Here is a 17,441-nt window from a genome sequence, read left to right on the forward strand (position 1 = left end):
GTGTGCTGACTTTCTGAATAAAGTAGGATTTTAGGTTTATTCCTATTGGATTTCGTGTAATTATTTACTTCTTTCATTGGAGCCTATCAAGTTCTCTTTGGGTCCTTCATTTGTCATCTGAGAATGCCACCTTCCTTCTCAAGTTCGTGACATCCATAAATTTCATCTGTTTATGCTTCACAGTATCTTTCTCCCATTAGGCTATCCTGTTTTCTCTTAAGGAAGGCTCTTGAGGACAGGCATGTAATCTGTATGTGTGTGTGTGTGTATTTAAAGAAAAATCTATCTGCTGCCTCTAATATACACTATGGGTAGTCGGACGATGTGGATGGCCGACTGTGGAGGCTGACGGCAACTCTGGGACCTGAGGACAACTCTAGGCGCCACAATCGTGTGGGCGGGGGTGCTGGCCACACTGTATAACCGTGAATCATGCTCCTTGTGCTGCACAACGGGACACCCTGGACAGACTCAGAGATGCTCCTTTCTGCTTTGGCTGGTGCTCCCCATGGAGATTCAGGCTCCATAAGGAATGATGCTCTCTTTTGACAGGCTACCTACAGAGTTTCTAGTTTGAAATAAGATACCATGAGAAGCCAAGCTCTGGGCACGGCCTGCCTTGTCTTCACTGCAGGCTGGTGCCCTAGGGCAAGGTACAACACACCTCAGCAAGAGGTGAGACTCATTCTCTTCAAAGCACTGATGTCATGCTTGGAGGAAAGCATTACACCTGTATCTCGAGAATCCCCATGGCACATTAAAAATACAGTGAAGAGAATTTCCCTGAGTTTAGGGCTGGGACCTGAGGCCACTGTAAGCTGCATTTTCAGGCTCTCCATCTAGAAGCCTGAGTCCTAAGTCGCACAGGGTCTCATGGCTGGAGACACGACAAACGTGGGTAACAACTAAAGTGAACTGAAGTTTATTTATAGTTTGATAAGGTTTAAGTAAGCCAAATGCCTGGCATATACAAGCTGTTCAATAAATATTAGCTCCCCTTTCTTCACCCCGAGTGCTAAAAAGCATTTTAAAAACCACCTGCACTGAATCACACAGGGAACTGGTTAAAAATGCTGATTCCTGGACTCCACTTTGGACTAAATAAATTAGTATCTCTGGGGACAGGGCCTCGGAATGTGTACTTTAAGTAGGCGTTCCTGTTATTAACACTTAGGAACGCTGCAGTTGGAGAATCACTGCTTTAAAGGCTGGAAGACTAAGAGGAGGCAGCCGCAAGTTTAGTCCACTCTTCAAATGCAACTCTGGGGAAGGTACAAAGAAACAGGCTACATTTTTCACGGCAGTCTTGAATCTAGAAACCCTCAGCACCCTATGAAGCAGCAACTATTACATTCAGATAATGATACTAGAGATGAGAAAAAATTAATGAGATGTGAAGCCAGATGCAATGACTTCCTAGGCCAGCATTCTTGCCACCTCACCAGATCCACTTCCTGCTAGAGCACCACTGGGGCTTCCCGGGCACAAAAACAAAACCCGCTGCATGCGGCTCTACCCATCACAGCCATGCATGGTGCCTCATCTAATCCCCTCAACACCCCACGAGGCTGGTGCTGTCAGAACCTCTATTTTACAGACGAGGAAACCAAGGCACAGAGGAGGAATGTGCTCGGGTTCAGGCGGCTGGTAAGTGGAGGGGCTGGGAATGGGCCCCTGCTTGGAGCGCTCCAGCCGCCCCAGCCCTCGATGGGCCTGAAGCATCACCTGTGCTTCAGCCAGAGACTCTTACAGTCTCCGCAGGGAAAAGGGCTGATCATAAAAAAATCCAAACGGGGCAGCCTCTTGCCGCTGATCTTGTGAAGATAGAACTCCCGGGCTTGCTGCCCTTCTCTGGGGCAGCCAAGCTGCTACAGGACTGCAGGGACATTCACTGCATGCTCTCCTACGTGATGGTGGGCAAGTCACCCAACCCAGTTTGCAGAGACGCAGGTGATCCCAAAGGTCTCTTTCCATTTTCAGGGGTTTCTCTGACTCTGGGCAGTCATCTTGGGAAGGAGAGGAAGACGGTTCTGCCACTGACCTTGACGCTGGAGCCTGGCTCTGTCACGGGGGATGGTGCCAAGAGCTGGGTTTGGCCTTTTTGGAAAGAAGGGCTGAAGATTCAGAATCTGAACTAACAGTGAGAGCCGGGAGATAATCCCGGATGGGAAAAGATGGTACAGGTTCTTCTCATATGGTTGGCCCCTCAGGGAGACTCGGAAGGTTTTATGAATCATTAGCACAGAGCTCCCCTCTGGCCACAGAGCAGAGGAAGAAACATCAGACCAGTTTATAAAGCTCCAGAGCGGAAAATTTCTGGTGGTGTCCAAGCTAAGTTTTTTGGCTTTCTGTGAAGTTTGGAAAGACTTATACTGATGTTTTAATCACCTGTTTAGTGTTCTGAAGACTCTTGTCAGCGACTCACTGAGCCGGCTCCAGCAGGCAGTGGGAGCTGCTGGCGCATGCACTGGGCTCGTCCTGTGAGCCGTTTCTTTCCCATGGTCGTCTCTGACACCCCGCAGCTCCCACCAGGCCGCTGGGAGGGTACAAGCCAAGCCAGTGTGCCCTGTAGGAGGCGGAGGACAAGGTTTCTGGACTACTTCTCACCAGAGCGGAGGCCAGGAAGGGCGGCTTAAGAAAAGTCAAGGTGGGAAGAGAGAAGGGGTGGTCTCAGAGGACCAGTCTGCCTCTGGTGGGCACTGAGGAAACGGCTTGCCGTCCAGGAGAACCACCGTCCAGACGTTCTAAAGCCCCTGGGTACTGATCATGAAAAGACATTCTTACGAGTGAAAAAGAAAACTGAACAAACTCAGGGCAGGGCACATTCTAGAAACAAAAACTCATGAGCATGCAAGAAGCCCGTTAAGGAGGTTCAGGGCAGCGGCGTGCAGACCAAGTCAGCACTTTACTTCTGCAGTTTGCATGGGTCACAACATCTCGGTGGCGGAAATAGCCCATTTTACTGGGAAAGCTGTGCTGGAGATGAAGTGGTAGCTGATGGTTGCTAGGCACCACACTATTTCATCTGATTATCACAGTAATCCTGGGAGACAGAAAGAGGAAGAAGAAACTGAAGCCCGGAGGAAACAAACATCCAGTCAGGGGCAAAGCTGGAATTTAAACCCATTGTGTCTTACTCCAGGCTTCCCAGGTGGCGCTAGGGGTAAAGAACCCGCCTGCCGATGCAGGAGACAGACACAAGATACGTGGATTTGATCCCTGGGTCAGGAAGACCCCTGGAGGAGGGCATGGCAACCCACTCCAGTACTCTTTTCTTGCCTAGAGAATCCCATGGACAGAGGAGCCTGGCGTGCTGCAGTCCATAGGGTTTCACAGAGTCAGACATGACTGAAGTAACTTAGCACGCACACAGCACGCGTCTTACTCCAAAGTCCATTATACTCTGTAGCCTCTTAAGGAAGTAACGGTATTTTTGGAGAAAGGGACCTACTGCAAGTCCGTTTCACTCAAGGATATATTGCCCCACCCGCCCCCAGCTCAGCAGGAGCCCAATGGCCCACTCCCAAAACAAAAGAAACAATTCTGGTGAACTCCGGTTCATGCAGATGAACGGGAACCAAATGGGAGCTTGGCTAAGTTATAGGCAAGAGCTGCTGCTGCTAAGTCGCTTCAGTCGTGTCCGACTCTGTGCGACCCCATAGATGGCAGCCCACCAGGCTCCCCCGTCCCTGGGATTCTCCAGGCAAGAACACTGGAGTGGGTTGCCATTTCCTTCTCCAATGCATGAAAGTGAAAAGTGAAAGTGAAGTCGCTCAGTCGTGTTCGACTCTTCGTGACCCCATGGACTACAGCCTACCAGGCTCCTCTGTCCATGGGATTTTCCAGGCAAGAGTACTGGAGTGGGGTGCCATTGAGCAGTGACACTCAAATCAAAACCTTCTTGGGCTACCTGCTCTATCATTCAGCTCATTTCATTTATTTCCCCAGACACAGCGTGGGTAAGACCTCACCTGGTCAGCTGATGAGCTGAATGAATATGGGAAACTTGTCACTATGGGATGCCAAGTTAAAACACACACGTGAGTATCCCCAGAAAGTTCTCTGCAGTCTTGGACTCGGGATGGACTGTAGAGAAAAAAGTCCATCAGAGGGCCTGGGGGCAAGACAAAGGAAGTCAAAGCTCCTTCCTGGTACCCACAGGCTCCACAAATCTGTCAACCTGAGAAACTTCTACGGTGAGAGCAACAGGGTGTGTGGTTCATCTAGCAATCCTTGATCCTGGAGCAATATATGAAGGCGGAGAAGAGAGAGAACAATAGTTTCCTTCTCCGTAGAGAGGCCAGGCTGAGGGAGGAGATGCTGAGAGACTGAGTTCTCATAGGATTTTCCCTTTCCTTCTCTTCTGCTCTTTCCAGGGGACGCTTCTTCAACTGCCCGCTCTCTCCAGCTGAGAGTTAACTTCCCTCCGCCTGGCCAGACCGCTCCACACACAGCATCATTCCCTGCCCTATTATGCCCGAGTTCAAGCAGATAAGCTGCCAGCAGGGCTTCTAACGGAGGAAGGGAGGGGGGCTCTCCAGGGAACTCCGCTTTCTGAGGGAAAGGAGACTTGTACCACAGCAAAAGGCACACGCTGCCCTTCCTCAGTGACCTCAGAGAGGAATCTACTTACAAAGGCTGCAGATGAAGAGGGAAGTGGGAGAAGGAAGGGAGAGAGAGGGAGACCATGACCAGAGAGGTCGCAAGTCCCACTGGAATAACTGGGAGGACAAGGAAAAGGCCGCCTTGTCACGAGGACATAACTGCTCGGACCCCTCTGATATGACGGAGGGAAGGCGGGTGCTGAGGCGGTGCCTGGGGCAGAAGCTCGCGGACCACTGCGTTGTATGTGGGGACATGCAGGAGAAAACGCTCTGAAGCTGATGACAAGGCAGACAGGAAACTTCCGTGTCCTTGCTGACAGGAAAGAAAGAGTGAAATTCTGGATCCTCTCTCCTCGGCAGGATTTCTAATAGGCGTCTGAGGCTCACCCGCTTCCCAAGGATGTGCTGACAGCTGGGAATACTGCCCTTCAGGTCAGGCAGAGCAGGGATCTAGGCCTCTCCAGGAGTTCACAAGAGGTTCAGTAAGGACTCAGACCATGATCCAAAACACAAACGGGACTGCCACTTCCTGCTGGGTTTCCATGCTGTAAAAAAGTGGGGGAGAGATGCCAGCAGCAAAGTGCTCAGCCTCCTGTGGAAAATGGAGTATGCGATGTAGCCGGCTCCAGGCTCTGACTTGTAAATCTAAGTGAGAACTAGTTGCTAGCTGTAGAGGATTACAGTGTTCAGGAGACACTCTACCACCCAACCTGCCAGCCTTTCTGCTCCTGCCCGTGGATTCTAGGGAGCTGATGACAAAGCTGTCTGGGGCCTCCATGGGACGGGCAGCCTGGGGCTCTGGCAGCTCCTCTGGACCTCGGTTCACTGTCCTGTGTTCTTAAACAGCTTTGATGGAACAAGCCATCTGTGAGGGCTATTTAGCTTGGAACTGGAACAGGGTGAGGATGTGGAAAAAATAAATCGGGCAGCTAAAGGATGGGGCCAGAGAGAGAGAGAGAGAGAGAGAGAGGGGGCAGGTGGCATGTTCATGGGACTAAGTGCCAGGGCTGAGCGGAGGGTGGGACTGCAGAGCAACGGTGCCGAAGGAGGCCAGCATGGGAGGTGCTAGGGCACCCAGGACAGCATGACTGTATTTCCAAAGTGGTGTCTGCCATTCTCCTTCAAGGGCTCACAAACCCTCATTGCAGGTGTCTGTGATGGGAGACTCCTGGGCTAACACAGCTGTTAAGCGCCCCTGCTTTGCCATCTGAAAATCAACCTGAGTTCTGCCTAATTTCTAGCAGGGCCTGGGCCTGCATCTTAGCCTAAAAGGCAAATCTAACAGTTTTTTGACATCCAAAGCCACAAGATAACAGCAAGAGCTGAAAGAGTGGAAAAGTGAGATGGTGGGGGATCCTTATGAATTACAGAAAACAGCAACAGAAACACATAAACTGCACAGCATGAGGGGAGGATACACGGGAGTCTGACGCAGGACTGGACTGTACCTGGTCGTTTCTTTGGAGTCGTCTTAACTGCTCCTCCAATTAGTATAAAGAATATGTATATGGGCTTCCCTGATGGCTCAAATGGTAAAGAATCAGCCTGCAATGCAGGAGGCCCAGGTTCGATCCCTGGGTCCTGAAGATCCCCTGGAGAAGGAAATGATAGCCCACTCCAGTATTCTTGCCTGGAGAATTCCATGGACAGAGGAGCCTGGTGGGCTACAGTCCATGGGGTTGCAAAGAGTCAGATACGACTAAGCGACTAACACTTTCAATTTCATATATATGTGTATATACACAGAGAAAGACTTTTATATGTAGAACCTAGGCGTTTTCACATATGTTATCTCACTTAATCCATGTCAAAATCTTAGGAAGGGCCTACTAGCATTCCCATTTCACAGAGGGTAAACGCAAGCCCAGATGGAACGAATAACTTAGGTGTAGTTTTCTTATGATCTGAATGGAGCAGAATGAATATTGTGATTCGTAACGAGACTTTTAATCAGACTTTTCTACAGGTCACTCTGGCAAAACGGCATTAGCACTGATGGTGTCTCATCTGATCTATTCTCCTCACAGGAGCTGAAAAAGAGACCGAAAAAGCTGCTGCTCGAGTCTATTTCTGATTCTTTACCAAGTCTTTCCAAGTCATCAGACTAAGAACAGGCTTAGAGACAGTGAGCCAGCAACTCTGAACGCTGTTTACTTGACATACACACACAGAAAGACATACAAACAAGTATAAACTGCTTAGTATAGTTTCAGTTCTTCATGCTGGTAAGACAGAGACACAAAATTTCTGTACCAGCCTGTACTAGTGAAGCCTACACAGAGCCTAAACTGTTTTAAAATGGAAGACACAGAGCTAAAACTGAATCCCGTCGCTGAATTCTGTTACATAGACTAAAGTCATTCTTGCTGCTGACAAAGCAGAAGAGAAGTTCAACAACAGCATCTCTTCTAGGAGCCACTGAAGAGATGGTGGCACCTGGGCTTCAAGTACCAGGACAAATGGAAGCTGTTCAGTAATAGCTTAAACACAAGACACGTGGTAAAACACAAAAATCAAAACGAAGAGTACAAATGGCTGAATTTTAAAAACAGCCTTCCCACCTCTCATTTCTACAGCTTCTGCCAGCCTTGTTGCCAGTTTCTGGGGTGGCCGGCAGAGGTATTTATGCACATACTGCCATGTGTGATTAACTATGGCTCTACACCTTTTACACATATTTATATAAATGGTGATATACACATTGCCATTAAAAAAAAAAAACAACTTAACAGCATATCTGAGAGATCGTCAACATCATTTGTGTAGCACATTTCATACCAAATGCTAAAGATCATCAACAGTAAGGTTCTGGAATAGATCCAGAAAACCAACCATGTTTATTGCAACGGAATCTCTCAGTGTTGGGATGACTCAAAGACTCAGCAAAAGCAGCAAGGGAAAGCAGACAGACGAAAACTATTCATCAGTAAAGTCCATCAGTCACCATCAGGTCCAACACGCCCGGGAGTGCTCGCAACCACAGACCCGCAACCAGGCAGGGTCTCAAATGACAACAGGTTTGGGTCATGAGGACTGCACTGACATATCCAGAAAGAATGCGAGGGCTTCCCTGGTGGCTCAGTGGGAAAGAATCCTCCTGCCAATGCAGGAGACATGGGTTCAATATATGTAAAAGGTATAGAACCACAGTTAATTATACATGGCAGTATGTGCGCAAATACTTCTGCTGGCCACCCCAGAAACTGGCAACGAAGCTGGCAGAGGCTGTAGAAATGAGAGGTGGGAAGGTTGTTTTTAAAATCCAGCCATTTGTACTCTTCATTTTGATTTTTGTTTTTTACCACATGCCTCGTGTTTAAGCCTGTGAGTCACAACTGTCGAGCCTGTCTGTGCTCTGGAGCCTGGGAGCCGCAACTACTGAGGCCACGTGCAGCAGCTCCTGAAGCCCACGCAGCTGAGAGCCTGTGCTCCGCAACAAGAGAAGCCACCACAGCGAGAAGCCCACATGCTGCCGTGAAGGACAGCCCCTGCAGTCAGAGAAAAGCCCGCACACTGATGAAGACTCAGCACAGCCAACATGAGTAAAATTATATATATAAAAAAGAAAGGGAACAGTACATGTATGTGCTCCAGTCTGCACGCTGCCCCGACTCCCACAACAGAGCAAACAACATCAGGAGGGTCCTCAACAAAACTGAAGGCCAGAAACAAAACACTGTCACACTTTCTAATGAAAACGAAGTTGTGTTAATTCCATCTCCACTTGTAACCCGGGTTTTATGGCAAGAGGTACACCTGAAGGCGCGTGCACGGTCTGCAAGTGCCTGTCTCCCCAGCAGGGACTTTACGCAGATGCCACACCACTGGAGGGTATTTGAGGGGCTTCCGGCTGATCTTACAGTCTGAGCTTCTGCTGTGACGGTACCCTATTCCAGGGATCAGGGGACAACAACTCTTTGGCTCCCCGGACTGTACTTCCTCAAACATTTTCAAGTATTCTACTGAATTCATTCAATAAATATTTATTAAGCATCTGCTCTGCACAGGAGGGTTTATTTGAGACACGAGGGATACAATAGTCAATAAAATTATGTTCATGTTGTCATGAAGCTTAACATTCTTGGGAAATGAGAAACAAGCAAACAAATACAGGGACAAGTAGTGGGAAGAACTAGGAAAAAATAAAGTAGGGTAAGAGTGACAGAGAGCAACAGGCTAGCAGAGAGGGCAGCTGTTTAATCTAAGACTGACAGAAGAAGGCTCCTAGATCAAGTGCTGTTTGATCAGACGTGAAGGAGTGAGCCACAGAGCAGAGATGGCCTTACCTTCTGGGGTAGGTACCCAGAGCGCCAGGGAATCCCTTCTCTCCTAACAAGGACTGCCAGCTATGCAGTGTGAAGGAAGGGGCAGGGGCCTGCTCTTCCAGCCCGGCGGGGTGAGAGGAGAGGCCTTTGAGAGCTCATGCAGCTAGCACGCCCTCCATGCAGTTTCTGGATAGTTTCCATCACAGATGAGAGTTTTATGTTGAATTTTAAGTTGACCACAAATATTTAACTTCCCTGGGCCACAAATGCAGTATCTTCTCTGTGGTTTAGCTGGCACCAAGTACATATTTACGAATCTCTATATGTCTGCCTGTTATTTAAATTTCTTACAGAAGTGCCAAGGTCTTCAGTTGTGATTTATCCCCTCAAATTCCATATGAGTGGGGCTGAACCCTGATCAGGCCTAATTCTTGGAGAAAGGAGGTATCTTTACCATTGAAACTCAGGGTCTTCTGAGTTACATTTTCCTATTACTGCTTTCCGCCTCAAAAAATATTACTGGGGGGTGGGGGGTCCTGTTCTGGGTTCTCGTATTTGAATTACAAGGTAGAAAATATAAACTTTCTGTTTTTTTTCCCACAAGAGAATGAAAAATAAAAATAAAACACAGAAAATCTATGTACCTTAGCTACATTAGAAAGCAAAACAAACAAAAAAAGCTAGGTGTAAAGCGCCCTAAACTTCTAAGTATGTATTCTTATTTACTGAGCAATTCCTGAGTATCATAAGGAGCACCAGGCTTACAAAGACTATAGGAAACAGTCCCTGCTCCCTAGCCGGGTCTTCAACAAGCTGGCCTGGGAAAGGGCTCTGGCTCGACAAGAGCACAAGATTCTGGGTCATTCCACATCCCAGGGTCAGTTTCTCCTGACAAGCTGGCAAGAAACACGAGGCAGCAGTTTTATTAAATAAAGGCATATGAGCAGATCGTAGGAAACCCGTGATTTCAAAACAAGCCCTCCAACTTCATTTTGGGTGTCTGTCATTGCCTCCGTCTTCTGCAGTGCTGCTCATTGGGCCTTTGGGTTATGGTTCTACTCATGTGCCAGCTGTGGGCAGGGGGGTGGGGGGAGATACCAAGCTGCAGAGCTGAGACCAAACACAGGAAGACCAACACTTACTTTCAGAAAATCAGTGAACTTTCAAAGTATTCAACTTGGAAGGCTAGAAGCTCATTTAAAGAGCGACTTCCCTGGCAGTCCAGTGGTAAGGACTCTGCTTCCACTGCAGGAGGCACAGGTTCGATTCCTGGTTAGGAAGCTTAAGATTCCACACACCGGACAACATACTGCACACCCCTCTGGCCCTGCAAAGAAACTCATTTAAAAAAAATCTAGCACTGACTTGTAATTAGAATGGCTTTAAGTACATGCATCTAGTTACTCTGTCCACCCTTCTAGTTTTCCACTGAAATGACTGAAGGAAAAAAAAAGAAAAAAGAAAGTATATATCAGTACTAGGCAACCACATACCAGAAACTATGAGGAATTTTCTGTAAGACAAACTGCAGATGGGACTGGAATGAGGAAAAGGACAACTGATGTTCAACCCTCTGCCTGCTTGATAAGTACACAGATGAGACTTCAGCAGCCATACCCCACTGATGCCCTTTTCTTGGAGCAATTAAGCTAAGAGCCAAGGTGGGCTCTGGTCCACTCAGAAGGGCACAACTGGCTTCACCAGGGTATCAGAACAAACTTAGTGGCTGCTGGATTACAACTGTTGTGGTTGGCCACGTTGAGGCAGGAGAAGACAGAGCTGAGTTTGGCTTCTTAAAGAGGCAAGAACCCCAGAATGAGAACATGAAATTGGTCTATTACAGCAAAGAGAAGGGTTAGCTCCTTGCCATGACTATCTCTAGCTCTAATTTCCACTCTAGAAGTGTTTAACACCAGCAGTGTAAATCAAATGTTCCTCTTTTCCTTTTATATGCACCTGAAAATCTCAACAGACCCCTACCTGAGACCCCAATATGAAAAAGTACAGACTGCCTAAGAAAGGATGGGGGAAAAAAAATCACCTAACGTATGAAAAGGTATTAAAATGAACAGAAGGATACCAATGTAAGGAATAAGTGAATATGTCTCTAGAACAGTCATTGCAAAAACTCTGGACTTTTTCATTTAATCTTCAACAGTAATGACACAAGGAGAGATAAACAGACCATTGGAACAGAACATAAAGCCCAGAGATGGACCCCAACATAAAGTCACGTGTGTTACATAATAAGTCAATGATGCTCAATCAATGGAAAATGTTCCTGTATGTAAAAAAATTAACCTTGTCTCTACCTCATGCCACAAACAAAAATTAATTTGAGATGGATTACAGACCTAAGTATGAATGATAGATAATCTTCTAGAAGAAAAGAACAGACAAATATCTTCATGATCTTGTAGGCAAATAGCTCTTACATAGGACACAAAAAGCATTAACCATTAAAGAAAAAAATTGATAAATTTGACTTCATAAAAATTAAGAACTTGTGTTTATCAAAAGACACCATTAAAAGTGAAAATATGAGCCAAGGGTGAAAATATGAGAGAAGGTATGAGAAAATGTGAGAGAAGGTATTTTTAATACAAACATGTATACCCAACATAGGACTTATATTCAGAGTACTTTAAAAATTATTCTATAAATTGGTAAGAAAAAGAAAAGCCACTGAAAGGAAAAATGGGCAAAAGTCAGGAACAGGCACTCCACAGAAGAGGACATCCAAGTGACCAAAAGCAGAAGAAAAGGTTCTCAACGTCACTATTCACCAGGGAAATGTGAATCACAGTCACAACGAGATACTTCTGCACACCCACCAGAAAGGCTAAAATGAAAACCAAAACCAAAACTAAAACCAAGACTTGGCAAATACGTGGAACAACCGAAGTTCTCGTATACTGCAGGTGGTCATGTATACTGGTACAAGCTCCCTGGAAATCTGCTTGGCAGTGTCTACTGAAGTTAAACACACATCTACCTTACAACCTAACAAGCCCATTCCTAGGTACGCGTCAAAGAGAAATAGAGTGTATGTCCATGGTTGCTTTATTCATAATAACCAAGATTGGTAAAAGAAACGTCCATCGACAGGAGAAGTAGTAAACTTTAGTGTATTTATACACAAAATGCTACACGGCAATAATGCAGTGTGAACTCTTACCTGAATGACTCTCTCATAGACCGTGTTGGACAAAAGAAACAAAGGCTATCTACTGAATACAATATAATTCTATTTATACACATGTCAAAAACAGGCAAAACTAACAGACAGTGAACAAGGTCAGGATAACTGTTACCTGTGTTAAGGGAGAGGGAAGAGAGGGGACATAACAAAGCCTGCTGGGATTCGAGAAATATTCTGTATCTTGATGGGGGTCACAGTTAGCATGAATAGAACCATATGTAAAAGGTACTGAACTCAAATTTACAAGTAGTGCATATTACTTAGTGAAGGTTAACCTTCAATAAACAAGTAAAAAACAACACCACACACACACAAACCACAGTAAACTGCATTTCAATCTAGAGAAGGCAGTCATATGAGAAAATAATCAGGAAAAACTATAGGTCAGGCTATGTTATGCTAAGTCGCTTCAGTCGTGTCCGACTCTGTGCAACCCCATAGACGGCAGCCCACCAGGCTCCCCCGTCCCTGGGATCCTCCAGGCAAGAGTACTGGAGTGGGTTGCCATTTCCTTCTCCAATGCGTGAAAGTGAAGGTGCTCAGTCGTCTCCGACTCCTAGCGACCCCATGGACTGTGCCACATCAGGCTCCTCTGTCCATGGTATTTGCCAGGCAAGAGTACTGGAGTGGGTTGCCATTGCCTTCTCCAAGGTAAAGCTATAAGCAGCAGCTAAATATAGCAAAAGAAAAGCAAATTACTGATATGCGTGATTTGGTTGAGTCTCTTCTGTAACGCAGAAGAGAATATAGAGATGAAAATAATGGGCAGGGGAGAGTAAATCTTTAAAAAGCTATTCCAGAAAGATCAAGACTGATGGGAAAAGAGCAATAATTTAAAAAATGAGAAAGGAAAGGGGAGGGGGAAGGAAAAGTAAACTTTCCCAAGTAACAGAGACAGAGACATTTGGAGCCTGAATATTCAAAAGTGAAAGAAAGTGAAGTCACTAAGTCCTGTCTGACTCTTTGTGACCCCATGGACTACAGCCTGCCAGGCTCCTCCGTCCATGGGATTTTCCAGGCAAGAATACAGGAATGGCTTGCCATTTCCTTCTCCATATTCAAAGCTCATGCTAAAAAACTTAATTTGAAACCAACACCTTCATTAGAGATGACAAAAAAAAAGTGGGCTTTGTATTTTTTTTAAAAAATGAATACAAATTTGTATTCAGTGGAAAAGAGTGCTGTGATCAATTAATTAGTAATGCCTGTCTTTGGCACAGAATGTAAACGCACCTATGAGACATTTGCCATCTGTGACTGAGACATACCCTGGTTCAGTCTTTAACTTCCAAGGACAATGAGAAAAAATAATCCTATTAGCATTAAAAAACAAAACAAAAGAACCCACACAAATCTGACTGGCCTCATACTTCTGTGCCCCGCACTGCCCTATTCATGTAGAAGGGCAAAAGAAAGATGTTCTCAGATAAACTAAAATCTCACTGATACCTATGATACCTATACAAACTAGGAAACGGAGGAGTGGTGAGAGGAGGAAGCAGGAAGTCTTGCACTTATGCGTGGGGGTGTGTGGCAGAAACTGCCAGTTGTTTCCCATTATCTGTTCTCCTTCTCTTCTTCTGTAACAGAGCCCTTGATTTTTAGCTGTGTATACAGTCCATGGGGTTGCAAAGAGTTGGATGCAACTGAGTGACTAACACTTTTTTTCATGGTCTACCTATTAATAGAATAAAAATATTTCCCAGTCTACACTGCAGTTAGGTTTGGCCAAGTGACTCAGTTCTGGCCAGTAGAATGTAGACTGTAATGTGTATGAACTCCCAGGGAAGGCCCTTATTAAAATTTTTTTAAAAATTGCATTCCTTCTTTAACTGTTTCTACTTCACACTGGCTTGCATGCAGATGAAGTGGCTGGCATTCCAATAGCTATCTTAGACTTTAAGAGGTTGTTGGAAATGAAAACCAAGTAAAAAGCACATCAAAAAAGTAGAAACTTGGTCCATGACACCATGGAGTGTCAAATCCAAAAACTTCTGGGCTTCCTCCACTTGAGAGGGAAGTCTATCTTATTTAAGTTACTGTTATTGGGGGGTCTTTTGCATCTTGCAGCTGAACATAATCCTAACTAAACTGAGAGCTAGTTATATCCTATTCAATTTTTCCACTTGATAAGTAGAGGAAAAGAACTTAATGTATTTTATTTTAAAAATCAGAGATAAACAACTGGAATTAAAATGCTATGAATATAGAAGTATTGGTTGTACAACACTGAATGTTCTAAATGCCTTTGAATTGTTCACTTTAAATGGTTAACTTTTATGTTATATGAATTTTACCTCAATAAATTAAATTCTAAAGAAAAAAAATCCCAAAGTAGAAATTAATAACAGTTTAAGAAACCCAACTTTAAAAACAAACTTCCAAATAACTTTAGAATCAAAAAGAAAAAAATCAAAATGATAATCAAAGACTACTTTAAAAATGACCACTGGAAGAGTATATATTTAAATGGATTAGAGTACAGCCAAAGTATTAGTAATCACATATTCAAAGTCATAAAGCTTTTAAGTAAACTAGTAAGAAACAAGCAAACACAGAAGATTCAACACAAGCAGAAGAAAAAAACAAGAATAAGAGAAAAAAAAGATAAAAGTTAATAAATTAGAGGACAATAAATATAAGAGCTAGTTTTTTAAAATGAAGAAATGTAAATAGCTAACATTTTAAGAAAAAAGTCAGAGAACAGAAAAAAAAAAAAGGGAAGATTTTAGAGAAATGGATGATATTTCGGGATAAGGTCAGTCAAGAAAACTGACACAAGAAGTGATGAAAATACCCTCACTGTGGTGATGTTTACACTACCGCATATTTTTGTCAAAACTCATACTTTGAATCAAACACTTAACTGCTGAACTATTTATTGTATGTATTTGTTATAGCTTAATAACCTTACCTAAAACATATTTTTCTGCCTAAAAAACTGACTCAGAAACTAAAAAAGCCTTAAAAAAACACATACTAAGGGAAGAAACAGAAAAAAGGAGGTGTCAGAGGCTTTCTTTTCAAAACTACTAGAGGCTGAGGTGCTTTTATAGGTAAGTTCCTTCAGTTTATTCACCTATTCAGTCAGTAAATATTTATTCATGGTATGGAACAGGATCCATTCTCCAGGCACTGTTCTAAGCACTGGGGAGTGCACAGTAAATAAAATAAAAGTTTTTACATTCTGGTGGAGGACAATCAACAGGCAAAGCAAAAACAAAACAAAATCCAACTTGTCAGGCAGGTGACGCAAAGTGTTAAGAAGAAAAATAAGAGTTCAGTGAAGGGACAGAGAGTGCCTGGGGTAGATGTCCATTCTTTACCGTTTATTACTGGTAGACAACTTTCTGATAAGGTTGGCTCTTGAACGGGAATCTGAAGGACTTTAGGAAGTAAGCTGTGCAGTTGGGTAACAGCAGAACAGAAGTGCAAAGGCCCAGAGACCTGAGTTGTTTGGCATGATTAAAGAATGAGGAGGCCAGTTTGGCCAGTGAAGAGTAAGTGGAGAGTGGTAGGAGATGAGGTCAGAAAGGATGTAAGCCTTGGCAAGGGCTTGATATTTTCTTCTGAGTGAGATAGGAATCCTCTGGAGGGGCTTGGAGCAGTGGTATTAGCTAATCCAACTTACATCTTAAGATCACCCTGGCTGTTGTGTTGAGACTAGGCTGAAGGGGAGAAAAGATCACAACACGCCTACACGAACAGTCTAAGCAAGAGAAAGGAATACTTTGGATTAGGGTGGTATTAGTAGAAATCATTGTTAAATGGCTGGATTCTGTACATATTTCAAAGGCAGAGTAAAAAGACTGCTGAGAGGCTGAAGGTAGAGCATGCAAGACAGTCAAGAATGACTCTATAAGTAACACACTCTATATACTTGTCAGGTCACAGAAAAAGAAAAGCTGCTTCCCATTTCTTTGCATAGAGTCAGTACACCAGAATACTCCAATACACAAAGAAAAAAAGCAGTAAAGACAGAAAAGAGAGGCCAGGCCCACTATGGAAATGAATATAAACACCCTAAGTAAAAAAACAGCACATCAAATGTAGCAGACCACTAAAATGCAACCCAAATAAGGTTCATCCCAATAAGAAAAGGACCAGTCAAATTTAGAAAACATTAATTTAAAACACACCACATATAAAGATGTGGTACATCTATACAATGGAATACTACTCAGTCATAAAAAAGAACAAATAATGTCATTTTCAGCAACATGGATGCAACTAGAGATTATCATACAAAGTGAAGTAAGTCAGTAAGAGAAAGAGAAATACCATATGACATCACTTAAATGTGGAACCTAAAATACGACACAAATGAACCTATCTATGAAACAGAACAGAGTCAGGGACACAGACTGGGGGGTGCCAAGGGAAGGAGGGGTGGAAGACGGTCCAAGTGGGAGTCTGGGATTAGCAGATGCAAACTGCCATATACATAGAATGAATAAAGAACAAGGTACTATAGTATAGCACACGGAACTATATATTCTTGGGATATACCATATCAATATCTTATGATGAACCACAGCGGAAAAGAATATGAAAAAGGATGTATAACTGAGCCACTTTTCTGTATAACAGTAATTAACACAATATTGTAATTCTACTATAATCCAGTGAAAGTAAATGAAAAAAGTTAAAAAATCACATAAACTAATGAATAAATGATCACCTAAGAAGAGAATTAGTAAGAAAATTTGATGTGATAGCAGAATATAAAAGTTAGCTTTCCCCAAGTACTATATAGACAGTGTACTGAAAAAAATCCCATTCATTATAGCAAGAAAATCAATAAAAAACATGGGAGACATAAAAGTACTGATGTCCAGAGAATACATTGTTTTAATAAGAAAACTTGTAACAATGTCAAATTTTCTTCAAAGATATTTTTAAAGTGAATGCAATTCCAATCAAAATACCATGAGGACTGCTCCTTTCTGGCAGTGCATATAGTAAAACTGGAACCACAGAGAGAAAATTAGCATGCCCTCCTACACAAGGATGACATACAAATTTGTAGATATGTCCTTTTTTTCTTTTATTGCATATTTGAAAATTGCTGAGAGAGTACATCTCAAAAGTTCTCTTCACACAAATAGGAAATCTGTACCTATGTGTGGTGAGGGATACTAACTAGACATTATTAACTTAGGAGATCAAACCAGTCAATTTTACAGGAAATCAATCCTGAATATTCATTGGAAAGACTGATGCTGAAGCTCCAATACTTTGGCCACCTGATGGAAGAACTGACTCATTGGAAAAGACCCTGATGCTGGACAAGATTGAAGGCAGGAGGAGAAGAGGATGACAGAGGATGAGATGGTTGGATGGCATCACCAACTTGATGCACATGAGTTT

The 17,441-nt window shown here is 43.8% G+C and overlaps 1 protein-coding gene and 1 non-coding gene across 6 annotated transcripts in view; one reads left to right on the forward strand and one right to left on the reverse strand.

Moving 5' to 3' along the window:
* SMG6 (SMG6 nonsense mediated mRNA decay factor) overlaps nucleotides 1-17,441 on the reverse strand; it is a 200,674-nt gene that overhangs the window by 31,564 nt on the left and 151,669 nt on the right. The window lies entirely within an intron of this gene.
* On the forward strand, nucleotides 17,010-17,117 carry LOC133233099 (U6 spliceosomal RNA). The gene has a single exon (XR_009731579.1). It is a non-coding gene; the product is annotated as a U6 spliceosomal RNA (small nuclear RNA).

This window comes from Bos javanicus, chromosome 19 (genome assembly GCF_032452875.1).
Source record: "Bos javanicus breed banteng chromosome 19, ARS-OSU_banteng_1.0, whole genome shotgun sequence".
NCBI classification, from domain to species: Eukaryota; Metazoa; Chordata; class Mammalia; order Artiodactyla; family Bovidae; genus Bos; species Bos javanicus.